The sequence below is a fragment of the Grammomys surdaster genome, unplaced genomic scaffold (genome assembly GCF_004785775.1).
Source record: "Grammomys surdaster isolate TR1022 unplaced genomic scaffold, NIH_TR_1.0 363, whole genome shotgun sequence".
NCBI classification, from domain to species: domain Eukaryota; kingdom Metazoa; phylum Chordata; class Mammalia; order Rodentia; family Muridae; genus Grammomys; species Grammomys surdaster.
In genome coordinates, this window is record NW_021604782.1 from 7,243,031 (window position 1) to 7,256,223 (window position 13,193).

General features: G+C 44.8%; 1 long non-coding RNA gene across 1 annotated transcript; it reads right to left on the reverse strand.

The window, feature by feature from the left end:
- Nucleotides 1-5,106: 5,106 nt before the first annotated feature.
- Nucleotides 5,107-9,799, reverse strand: LOC114631509. Its single transcript, XR_003712976.1, has 3 exons — nucleotides 9,569-9,799; nucleotides 7,520-7,644; nucleotides 5,107-5,594 (listed from the first exon to the last, which is right to left on the reverse strand). It is a non-coding gene; the product is annotated as an uncharacterized LOC114631509 (long non-coding RNA).
- Between the last annotated feature and the right edge of the window lie 3,394 nt (nucleotides 9,800-13,193).

Here is a 13,193-nt window from a genome sequence, read left to right on the forward strand (position 1 = left end):
GATTATATGACTCTTAATTCTGGGCACATAGCCAAAGAAATTAAAATCCCTATCTCAAAAGAGCTGTGTGACCACGTCCACTGCAGTGCTATTCACCAAGATACGGAAACAACCCGATCGTTCCATGCTTGATGAACTAGTACAACATGTGAGGAAATGTCGTGGAACAATCCTCAACCCTAAAAGGAGAATCTTGACATCTGATGTAAAGGTGGATAATCTGGAAGGACATTGTGGCTAAGTAAAAGAGGCCTGGCACAGGAAGACACAATATTTCCCTTTACTGGCAAGTTTTGTCAATCTGACATAGTCTAGAGTCACCTGGGAAGAGGGTCTCATTCTGTTGCTCATGTTGGCCTGTGGAAGCCTGTCCTGATGGTTTTGAGGTGGGAAGACCTACCCTGCATGTGGGCAGCAGAATTCCATAGGCAGGAAGTGAGCAAACTAACCAACTTCTCTGCAATAACAGGCCGTAACTTGGAATTGTGAACTAAAGTAAACCCTCTCTCCCAGCTGGTTTTTGTCAGAGAATTTGTCCCAGAAACTGGAAATCAGGACACTCAGTTATGTGTGTAATTTTAAAAAGTTCAATTCATAGGAACACACAGTAGAAGGATCAATCTTTCTGCCAATCGGTGTGTGAGAAGTGGAGAGCTCTTGTCAAAGGGAACAGGTATCAGTCACAAGACTTAGCTCTAGAGACTGGCTAGCGTGAGGCTGACTGCAGCGAGTCATGATTACTGGACACTTGGCAATATGCCAAGATGGGAGATCTTAGATATCTCCCGACACAGAAGGTAAGCTGTGGTCTTGATATCAACAGGCCTGGTTTTGGTAATCATCTCCCAGTGCATAGATCACAGCACCACACTCTTATCTTAAATACATGAAAGCTTTATTTGTTAATTATACTCAATACACTTGGGGAAAAGAATTCTCTAAGTTCACAGAGCACTGTGTCTCTAGTAGCAATAATAACAGTAAGATACAGATTTAACACTTCTATACCAGACATTGATGAAGTCTTTAAAATGCACTATTTCTGTGGGATAGGTGAAATTATTTCTTGTTTTGGTGATAGTGTTACAGAGGGGTCAGGGTTAAGGTCACACAATAGGAAAGCAGGAGCTGAACCTGGAACACACCAGAGTGCTTTTTGCTCCCGTTCCCTACACTTCCCGGAACAGTGCCGTTCTAGGTAATAAACAGCAACTGGTATGTTTCCAGGAGAGACAAGGGAGATGGTAGCTGCTCCTCTGTTCTGTGGTGGTGGAACATGGTACCTCCAAACCCAGAGGAAGTAAACCAAAATTAGTACTTCTCCAGGATCTCCCTGGAGAGAGAGACGGGCACCAGAACTTTGTACTGGCAGGGTCCTGAGTCTCACACTTCCTATGTGTGTTCTGTGCACATATGGTGACACACACTATAGGGAGCTGCAGGAGAAAATCAAAGTCTTTGTCTTTTCCTATTTTGTCCAAACTGTAAATAAATCCATTTTTCTTTACCAATTTTTGATTACCAATTGAATATATTATATATTAAATATTAAATATTATATTGGAATGCAGAGAAACTAAGGTGGCAGGCTATGGATCCAGGTGTCTTCTCACACTAGATTGCCCAGGACATACTAGGGTTGGGTGTGCTGTGCTATTAACCAGAGCCTCTGGAGAATAGAAGCGAACCACAAAATGGTGCTTGCCGCCATAGCACTTGACTTCCCTCTTTCCTTGGGTCTCTGCTCAGTTATTGTCCCTTAAAGAGAAGCCTTCCCTCATCACCTCATTTAAAATAGCCCCATTTCTGGGACACCCACTTTAGTTTTTCATCAAGACATTCTGCCGCCTGACATCACTGGACACATGTCTGACTCTAAAGCCTCATCACTACAACTGGAGAGAAGGCTGCTGCCCAGTATCGTATGTTTGGGAAGAATACAGTGCCTGGCACAGAGTAGATTTGAGTGAATAAGTGAGTGCCTAAAAAAAAATACTTTCACTTGTTCCTGTCAACAACCCTGCCTTTGTCTACTCGCAGATGCAGTTTGTTCCTTAACAGAAACTCACCGAATTTCTCAGGCACTGAGCCAGGCGTGCGTACTCCCCTTGGCTGCATTTAAACTCTTGTCCCCACTCTTCCAACGACAATATTGCTGTGTCTTCACATCTTGCACCATGCTGTGAATTGTCAATTTCTGAAAAGGCTACACTCACATGGAAGATTCTATAGCAATTGACCAATCAGAAATCCAGGCTGGGAGACCAGAGCGGTTGTACGTCGTGCTAAAATGATCTCTAGATAATGTCAATTCCTCTATGGAAACCATCAATGACCAGTCTCCATCCGTATCTGATCCAATGCCATTAATACCATCAGGCAAAACTTTTGCATTGTGTTCACTGTGTCAGACCACTAACTCCCACCAACCCCCAGCCCCAACCTGAGTCCTTTTGAAGAGGGTTCCTTTTTCTTCTGTGACTGTGTACCTAATGTCCCCACCAATGTACTGGGCAAAAGCATGCACACATGACTTTTCATTCTATATGTACAGACATTCATGTAATCTCTTCCATGGAGGAGAGTACCATCACATTTGAGAGAAATTCCACATTAGTTTCTGAGCATTGGTCATTCATATTTGGCTCAAGACAAATTCTCTTATTCCTTTTGGGACAAGAGTTGTGTTTTGCAGTTTTCATTTAAGTAGACAAAGAAAAGTATTCCAGATCAAGATATAGAAGGATCATTTAAGAACAATTTAGCACAATGCAATAGCACCCCATGAGCTCAGGTCTGTAGTCACAACTGTTCTCTCAGGTCTGTTACTGGACACATTCTCAAAGCTGGAAGAAAGACCAAAACATTGCCATGAACTGGTCAAATTGGGGAAGAAAAAAAAACCCCATTTACTGTTTCCATCTTTACGACTGACAGAAGAAAAAAATAAGCTAGGAAACACAGGTTGTAGCCTTTGGCGTGGGGCAGGGTGGGGCTGGGCACTGCTTCCAGTCCCAGTGGCTCTCTGGAGGCCCACCATGCTGCGACTTCTGTTGCTTCCTTTTATATTTTGCTTTAGGGTCACTTGTAATTCTTGTCTCTCCTCGTCACCTCATGCTTCATCTTCGTCTTGATTCCACAAAGTGGAATTTCTGGAGTCAAAGTCGTGTCAGTCAAAGAGCTGACTTTCCTGGGTCTCTTCCTCCCCACAAAGAACTGTAAAGATGCACATTTCCATCTGCAAAATCCTAACTACACTCTATGCAACTTAGTGAAAACCTTGGTTCTGAGCCAGTTCCTCTGCATATACATTACAGTTTTCGGGTTTTAGTATTTTTGTGAGACTTCCAAGTGGGGAAACTCTCTGGTTCTAGTGCCTTCTCTTGGGCTCTTTTCTGTCTGTTAGTTCGCCCCATCCAACTTCGGTGTGATGGGTTTTGTTTTATATTTTGGTAAACCAAAGCCCTTCAGAGTGTCTTAATACTTCTGGGACACAGACCTGGATGGCCAGCTAATGGCAGTTTGCCTTGATTTTCTCTAAAGCTCAGATTTTTTTTTACCCCACCCATTTATTTTATTTCTCTGATCCACAAGGATAATGAAACTTTCAGTTAACTCCCTAAGAGGACCAAGTAGTTAAAGCCCAGACTAACACCGCAAATGAAGTTCTTCAGATGTCAGGAGAAGGATCAGCTACTTTCCCACCTCACCAGGTATTTCCATTCTACCCCTTGGAGACCTCCCTCTGGTTCAAAAGTTCGAGACAAATTATGGCTTTTGGAGAGAGGCTTATTATATTCCAAAAGGCTAGGGTGAGAATCCAGGATTTTCTACCAAGAAACAAAGGTTTTTCTCCTGCCTTTCCAGAGGGAGGCAGGGATGGGAGGGGACAGAAGGACAGACTGCTTCTGTCTTGGATACAAACAGAGAAAAATGTTTTCTGTCATGGCTGTGTGCTGACCACTGCTTGAGGCCCATGGGACTGGAGGGGAGGGAGCAGGGTGGGCCGTGTGTCCTGCATCTGGTTTTTTTTTAATCCCTGAGAAACCCTCACCCATGACCCAAGTACCTCATATTTTTGCAACATTCATTCATAAATATAAAATGTGTCAAGTTGCACAAGGCGAGGGCAAGTTCCCAAACCCTTTGATTTCTTGACAAAGTAGTTATCCACTACCCAGAAGTGACTGTCCTTTTCAAACTTTGCCTCCCAGGTTGAGAGGCTTCGTTTTCTTGGCTGTCTGTGAAACTGAACACAGGTCCATTTTAGACACTTCCGCTTTCTTGCTTGTCTCCTTGTGAGCATCGTCTTTCTTGCCTGTTTTCAATCCATTCACATGGATTCTTTAGTAATAAACAAAGCAGTAGCCAGTAGGAATAGACCAAGATAGCGTGACGTCAAAGAAAAATTGTGTCAATTCTTTCTCACCATCTACTTTTCTTCCACATTTTTTTTTCATTCTGTCCTTTCCACAAGGGCTTAGCCTGTTTTCTGTTATGAAACAGCAAGAAGGTCCTTGGTCCCCACTTTTTGTAGATCCAAAAGGGAAAGACTCCAGCAACTTCCCAACTGAAGGGAAAGAGCCTCCAACTCCCTAGAGGGTGAGGCCCTTTGAGGGCTTTACTGAAGGATGTGCCCATTAGAAACATCCTGTCTGACATGGAGGGACAAACCTACAAAAACGGAGGGACCTGGCTTCTCTTGTGGAGACTATGTAAGGAAAAGAGAAGATACTGGTTTGGAATCTCAGGTGGCTGGTATCTACAGCCTGGAACTTGGAATGCAGTCAATAGGAAGGGCTCTGATGGCTTGGTTCCCACTTCATCATGGGTCAGCTATGGAAAAAGCAGCCCAGAAATGGAGAACAAGTCAGATCCCCATTCCCTTGGGTTTGGGGGCCACAGAAGCAGTGGCTGAGCAGCACCTACACACAGCCAGAAGAAAGAACAGGATATCTGGAAGCTGTGTGTGCATGGCAAATGAGCCAGTTGTTAAGTAGGGAGGCAGAAACCAAGGCAATTGGGGTACACTCCAGCCTCAGGGCTGAGGACAGACAGCAGAAGATTTACAAGGAGGATGGAGGCCACATCTGGACAGCCTTGTGGGGTATGGCTCTGAAGGTCAAGGTGGCACAGCCTCGGTGCCTCCATGGAAGACCAGTTAGCAGGCCACGATGGGCAGACTGCTTCAGCAGAGCATAGCCAGAGCAGTGGGCTGTGCGGGAGCTCATGAGAGAACGAGGGTTCTCCTAATGTAAGTTCTGAGTGTAGTGAAGCCAAAGGAATCTAGGACTTTCAGCAAACTTGACCTTCCTTGGTCTCTGAAACGCCAGAAGCTACTAGAGACCTGTGTCTGATGATAAGTTGGCCAGAACATGGTTTGGAAATGAGGGGGACACTCTGGTTCCAGTCAGCAATGTCCTGTCGTTGTGGGGAATCACACTGGGAGGGTTCAGCGTGCAAAGTCTCCTGCTGGGTATCAAGTATATGTTTGTGAGGGGACTCAAGCCCAATCCACCACATTCTTAGGACTTATCTCATTCTTCTTGAATCTCAGTGGCAAGGGTTCCAGGCACTCTGGGGACTGGAATGAGCTGGTGGCAGAAAATAAAAGACAAGTCAGGGTCAGAGTGATTTATGGGCAAGGCAGTGGTTTGGCTCCCTACCTAGGTGCCATGAATGACGATCACCAGGCTTCAAGGCTCTTCTGGAGGAGTTGCTGGAGATGGCTTTTGAGCACCCCAAGTGTCTGCTAGTTGCATATTAACTACCAAGTATTTAAAATAGGAACATTCCAATTGGGAAGTCGATTTTAAATAGTAGATTTTTAAGTTATATTTTTAAAATAAAAAATGTACTTATTTTTAATTTGTGTGTGTGTGTGTTTGTGTGTGTAGTTTACATGTACCACACATGTACAAAGGTGGTTTCCAAGGCCAAAAGAAAGTGTTAGATTCCTCAGAATGGGAGTCATAGGCAGTTCTGAGCCTGATTGAATTCTGGGAGCCAAACCCACATTCTCTGCAAGAGCAGTAAGTACACTTAACCGTTGAGCCATCTCTCTAGCTCTAAATTGCACTTAATTTTAATGTATTTTCAATTTCACGTCCTAGGGCTAACATAGTGGCCAGTGGCTGTCCAATAGGCAGCAAGGTGCATGATCTCCGTGTGATCACATAAGCAACTACCCCACACTTCTAATGGAAAACCAGCTCTTATTTCCTCCCAGAGGCCCGGCCAAGGCTGGAGACACCAAGCAAACCGTCTGCACGATCCTGTGGTAATACTGGGAGTCTGCAACTGTAGACCAAGTGGAGATGCTAGAATATTCTAGGTTACCTTGGAAGCCCATGAACTCATGACGGGAGAGGCAGGAGTGACATCAGAGAAACAGGCTCCTGCTGGGAATGAGCCAAGGTAAAGGGCAGGTGAAGCTGATAATAGTTGGAAGAGAGGCCCAGGTTCCGGTGGGCAACAGTTTTGGCCTGCTCAGTTCTTGGGTGTCTCTAAGGTCAAGGTAAGGCTCCGTAAGAGCCTTTGACAAATTCTAAGGTGACTCCAAGGTGCAACTGGACAAGAGTTTGAGAATTTGGGAGTTGGCGGTCCATACCCTTGATTCTTTCTCAAGGCCAGGGCATGCTACATAGAACAGGCTGGTGGAAGTGTCTGCCTCCCAGGACAAGCACTGGGACCGTGACACTAGTGTCTAACTTGGCTAATGAGCATTCTGGCACAAGGCCTGTGTCCCCAGGACTTCGAGGAATGAATGCGGTGAGCACAGAGACACCCATAGTTAGGGTTGAGTTCCACTGTCCAGCCTCTCGCAGTGAACTGGAAAGTCTCACCTGGCCGACTTACTAAGGAAAAGCTGGGTGAGGACAAGACTGCTCAGCTGCGTTTTCTGAAACTCTGTACCTCTCTGAACTCTAGCCCCATTGCCTGCCTGTGTCTGCCCATGTGTCCCCCAGAGACTGGCAGCTACATGTGACCTGGGTTGGGCCTCAGGGATGTCCCAGCCTCAGCTGCCCTTACTGTGTTCCCTGGGAACCACTTCCCTGGGCACCTTGCCTGGCTGCCAGCTCTCTCTCTCTCTCCTTCCCTGGCCACTGTTTCAACATGTGTGCCCTGTGAGGACCTGGACTGTCTCATGCCTCAGACTTTTCCTCTTTCTCCCTATCACACAGCATTCTCTATGTTCTAAGAGGGGGCCGCTCCATGTACTCTCTGCTGTATTGCTTAATAAACACTGTGTCTTTGTAGCCATTCCCACAACCCCTGGCCACATTGCCCTCATAAGGGCATTTGCTTTCAAACAGGAAAAGCCTATGTACTAATCCTACCATCATAAAATTGCCCCCTGCCTCTATTGAATCCACCCTGATCCAGGGGCATTGGGAGGCTGGGGATCCTGTTGCAGGCTGCTCTTCTCAGGCTTGAAGGTCTGCCCCACGTGCGCATATAAGCTGCCTGGTGAGACCACACCACCCACCTATTCCATAGAGCAGGGTAATCAGAATACCTTGCAGGGATCGCAAAGTGTGTCTCCAGGGCAGCCAATCCAGGCGACGCTGGGAGGATCCAGGATCTGATGTGATGTCTGGTAAGCTGAGCCATGCTCTACGTTAAGAGACCAAAGACAGAGATCTGATGACCAAAGGGATGATTCTAGTTTCACCTGAGTGAATCTTTCCTAAATTTTTTCCTCTTTTCCCTGGCAGTAACACACAGCCAGGGTCAGCTGTGTCTTGAGACCAGTCCTGGAACAGAAGGTTTAGCAGGAAAGACATGAAATGGACTTAGGAGGCTCTCATCAAGTTCCAGTTCTCTTGTGACTTTGGAGCCGGAGCCAACCAGGGACACTAAAATCTAAAGATGTTTGGGAAGATGGGTGACTCCAGGGTTTGTCTGGCCACCTGAGTTTTGAGTTGCCTTTTACAGTTATTTTTATTTTATGTCTATGAGCATTTTGCCCACATCTGTAAGTGCAGCATGAGTGCGCCGTGCCCGAGGAGACCAGAAGAGAGCACTGGATCCCCCAAAGCTGGAATTCAGAGGTTGGTACTCCATCATGCGGGTTCTAAGAGGTGAACTGCTGCAAGAGTAGCCAGTGCTCAACCAGAGTCACCTCCCCAGCTCCCTTGAGCTGCTTCTTAGTCCAAAGCCAAATGTTGAGGAGGCAAATAGCAACCAGAGACTTAGCTCCATCAGGAACACCACCCTGGGTGGAGTGGCATTGGAATGGGAGTGGTGAGGCCACCTGGGAAGAATAGTCATCTGTGATAAAGCCTCAGGCCCAGCATACATGCTCTGTGTGACCCTGCTCCCACCTGTACTCTGCCCTCTAGGTCTGGCTGGGACCTGGGAAAATCTCCATCTTCTATTTTCCCTGTTCACCATGCTTCCCATACAGCGAGAAGGTTCTGGGAAGGAAGTGGTGGCAGACACTGCTCTAGTGTCCTCTAGTGGGTGTTGGTTGTGGAGAGAATTGCAATCTGTTGCTTTGTGTTCCTGCTACCGGCTGCTTCTAAAGAGTGTGGTACAGACGCTGGGGAGATGGTTCAGCTGGTGAAGTGCTTGCCATGCAAACACAAGGATGAGAGTTCAATCCCCAGAACCTATGTTAAAAACCCAACCCAAACAAACAAACAAACCAAAAACTAAAAGCCAGGTATTGGTACACACTTGTAACCCTAGTACAAGGGAGGTAGAGGTGGGCAGGTCCTGTGCTTACTTGGCGAGGTCCAGACTGGAGAGAGACCCTGTCTCAAACAAATAAAACAAGGTATACAAGAGTCCTGAGGAAGAGCACCCAAGATTAGCCTCTGGCATACACACGGACCTGCACACACATGCACAAAAACACACATGTATATAATGTGCACACATGTACAGGAGAACTCACACAAAGGTAGGTTAGAGAGTCACCAATACTATTACCATGGTGTGCTGCCCCATTCCTACTTCCAACAGCAGAGTAGAAAACCACAGCTGCCTCTTTATGCTCCTCAAGTTAGATCACAGAAAAAGGAGTAAGGAGAGGCCAGAGTGCACACTGCAATGCACTGTCTCAAAAGCGAAGGCCAGAGTGAGGCCCGACAGGGTGCACAGCGTATGCTCCCTCTGAGAACATCCATCAGGTGGCAGGACTGTCTTACATAACTCTCCATCCAACCCTGTAACCCAGGGGCCACTGGACTAAACTGTATTTAACATTTAACAAAGGAATGGAGGCCTGACAAGCTTAAGCCCTCCTTGACACTGATCTGGCTAATAAGTTGGAAAGAAAAAAAAATTGAACTCAGGTTTTTGTTTGAAATTCTTCATCATCTAGATTTCAATTCTCAGGACTCTGTTTCCTTCTTAGTAAAGGAGTTTGAGGGCATGGAAAACTGATTCTGAGGCTACTTTTCAATCCCCTGAGGCCACCGGTATTGGAAGATAGCTAGGAAGGACACTAAACCCAGAAGCCTCTCCTGTGCCCCAGGACTTTTTCTACCCATAAGGCCTGAGTTCTCACTTCTAGCTTGCTTCAGTCACCAGAACAGAGCCTAAGAAGCAATATTCTTACCATACACCCAACCTTTCATCTCTGTCGTGATGACATATGCACCAGGCAGTTTCTAGAAGAGTGACTTCAACTTTGTCTTCTTTGCAGCCAGGCACATCTCAGTCTTCTAAGAGTCAGGAAGAGCTCCAAAACGAAACAGCTGACCACACCCTCTCCTCTCCTCAAATGCTCAGGGACATGTCCCCTGAGCCAGCAGCCCAGAGGCTCTGCTCTGTGCCCCTGCCACCAGTATGACTGTTGAGGATTCAAACTGTCACCAGAGGCCAACCAAAAGCCTTCTCTGACATCACTGGTGATGCCAGAACATTCTATGATCCAGTGCCAACGGACAGCAACTGTATGAACCCTCCAAGGGAATTTTTCTCATTAAAAATCCCTATGGACATGCTTTTGTGATAAATAAATATTTGAAGTAAAACATGAAAGCACACCCATTTACACATGCATTTGGTGGGTTTTAATATACTTATGTATCTTCTATCTTTATGTAATCTATGTGATCAATTTAAGGACCATTTTCAGCATTCTAAAAGATGTTCTGCATCCTTGATTACTTTTCTACCAACGCTTAGTTTTAGAAATTTACCCATGAGTTTTCTAATACACATGTGTGCACATGCATACATGCAAGAGTGAATGCACAGGCACACATACACACAGACACACACACACACACAAACACACACACACACACAGACACACACACACAGATACAGATACACAGACATACACACAGACACACACATAGACATACACGCAGACACACACACACACACACACACACACACACACACACACACACTTTTAAACAGAGACCATAATTAGCAATGAATAATCTTACTGTTCCTTCTAGCTAGTCTCCTGAAACGTAAACTCTGGCTGGTCTGTGGTCTGGTACATGCGCCTGTGTTTTTTCAGGACAGTAACCAAAAGCATGGTTGTGATCTGTTTCAGGACTCACTGGTGAGCCTTGGACACAGACTCCCAGCTGCTCCTCTCTACCTGCTTCTCAGAGTTGCAGAACTCTTTCTGAGAGAAACCCTATTCTGAGGAGCTCTATGTGAGGATCTTGACATTTCCTGATAGCCCATGGGGCATGGCCATTTTAATAAAGGCCTCTGTCTGTCCCTGGAGAAATGACAACAGCTGTGACACAACTGGATTTCCTCCAAACCTTGCAACCCATCACAGACTGTCAGGGAAGAAAGTTACTCTGGGCTCTGTTTTTGGATCATGGCAGCTGTGTGGAATCAGCTGGGTGTTCATAGTAGATATTAGGTTTATTTCTGTACATTTGGGATGTTGTAGTATTTGAACTCTTATTCTTATACTTTCATAGAAATGAGAGACAAGCTTGTTTGTTTTTTCTCAGAAGATCTTAATTTTTTATTACAAATCAATTGATTGTGCTCTCTCTGTCTCTGTCTCTCTCTCTCTGTCTCTCTGTCTGTCTCTCTGTCTCTGTTTCTCTCTGTCTCTCTCTGTCTGTCTCTGTCTCTCTGTCTCTCTCTCTCTCCCTCTGTGTGTGTGTGTGTGTAGGTCAGAGGACAATTTGCAGGAATCAGTTCTTTGGCTCTGGGGATCAAATTTAGATCATCATACTTAGCAACAAGGAGCTTTTCCTGGCTGAGCCGTCTCACCACCCTCTGTCTCTCTCTTCACCTCCTGGGTGTGGTGTCGTGACTAGGCCTCCCCTGCCATGCCTCCCATCATGATGTATTGTGACGCCACAGGACCAAGACCCACAGACTGAAACTTTGAAGCTTCCAGCCTTTCCTCCTGCTAAGTTGTTTACTGAGGGTTTTGTCACAGCAGTGGAACGCTGACTCAAGACGAGCTTATCTCAGATGTCAAAAAACTTAATCAGAATATTCAGATGCTGCAGAGCATCGCGTCTGACAGTGATGGAATGAAGTTGGAAATCAATAATGACAATAGACAAAAAAATCCGAAAGCTCTTTAAATACCTGGAAATGAAACAACATAGTTTTAACCTAACCACCAGTCAAAGGAGAACAAAGAAAACCATAAAATAGTTTTTTTTTTTAACTGAACGAAAATCAAAGCACAACACATTGAAGTTTGAAGAGAGACAAGGGGTTGGGGTCTTGGTATCTCCCAATGGCCTAATGTTCTTCTGCTAGCTTCTGTCTCCTAAAGGTTCCAAAACTTTTTAATAGGAAAATGATTTGGGGACCAGGTCTTTGGAGCACAAGCCTTAGGGGACATTCAGCATGTTGTATGCTGTTGAACACTGAACATATGCCGTGTGAGCTTGAGAAAAGTGTACGTTTGCTGTTTTTGTATTAAGTGTTTTAGAAATAAAGTCAAATTGGTTGATTTTTAAAATTTTTACTCTATCATCTATCTATGTATCTATGTATCTATGTATCTATGTATCTATGTATGTATGTATGTATGTATGTATGTATCTATCTATCTATCTATCTATCTATCTATCTATCTATCTATCTATCTATCTGCATGTGTGTGTGTGTATGCACATGTGCGTGTGCATGCCACAGCACACATCTGACAGTCAGCGGACAACTTTGTGTTCTCAGTTCTCCCTTGACATGAGTCTTTGCCTCTCTCCCTGCGACATCCATCCTCCTTACTTTCTTTAGTCATCGGCTCTCTATGTGGTACAGGTTGCCTTTGAGCTTGAGACTTTTCCTTCAGCCCCCTGAGTGCTGAGATTAGACATTCCTTGGACTTTTCCTGTTTGATTTAGAACATGGCCTATGATTCTCAGCTTACTACACCCCTCTTTGTTTTTATCTTTTATTGTTAAAATTAGGATATAATTCACTTATAAAATCAATCTTTTATTATTTATTTATTTTTTAAGATTTATTTATTTATTTTATCTATATGAATACACCGTAGCTGTCTTCAGACACACCACAAGAGAGCATCAGATCTCATTACAGATGGTTGTGAGCCACCATGTGGTTGCTGGGAATTGAACTCAGGACTTCTGGAAGAGCAGTCAGTGCTCTTAACCTCTGAGCCATCTCTCCAGCCCCTTATTAATTATTTTTAAGTCAGCATAAAAAAATATTTTTTTTTGTTAAAAACCTTGGAAGGCAACACATTTAAAGCACAGCTTGTTTGCACACGTCTTTGGAAGGACATACAAAATGAATACAATGAGATACATGAAAATGGCTTCAGTTACCAGCATCAAAACAAAATTAGTGTAAAAGAATATGAATGCGACTGTGCAGGCAGTGGTTCTGGGATCTTGGAGGTGAGCTCGTCTTGATCTCTGTCGTTACCAGTGAAAAATGAGCCCAAGGTGCTTGTCTCTTGGGTACTATGACATTTTTCTGTCCATCAAAGAGCAAACTCATGCCAAGATCACAGCAGAAACACCTGATAGTCACACTGCAAGGAGCCTAAGGCAAACAGCCTAAAGGTGCAGGATTCATTGTAGTTATTATAAAGTTTTAAGCTAACAACTCTATCGAAAGGATATTTACAGCAGTGTTTCCAGTTCCTACTACAGACACTCAAGAAACGGTGTCGCATCAACGACGTCGTGTTTTCTTAATCAGCATTTCTCAAACTCAGCACACATACAAGTCTCCTGGGAGCAGAGAAGATGCAGATTCTGATTAGG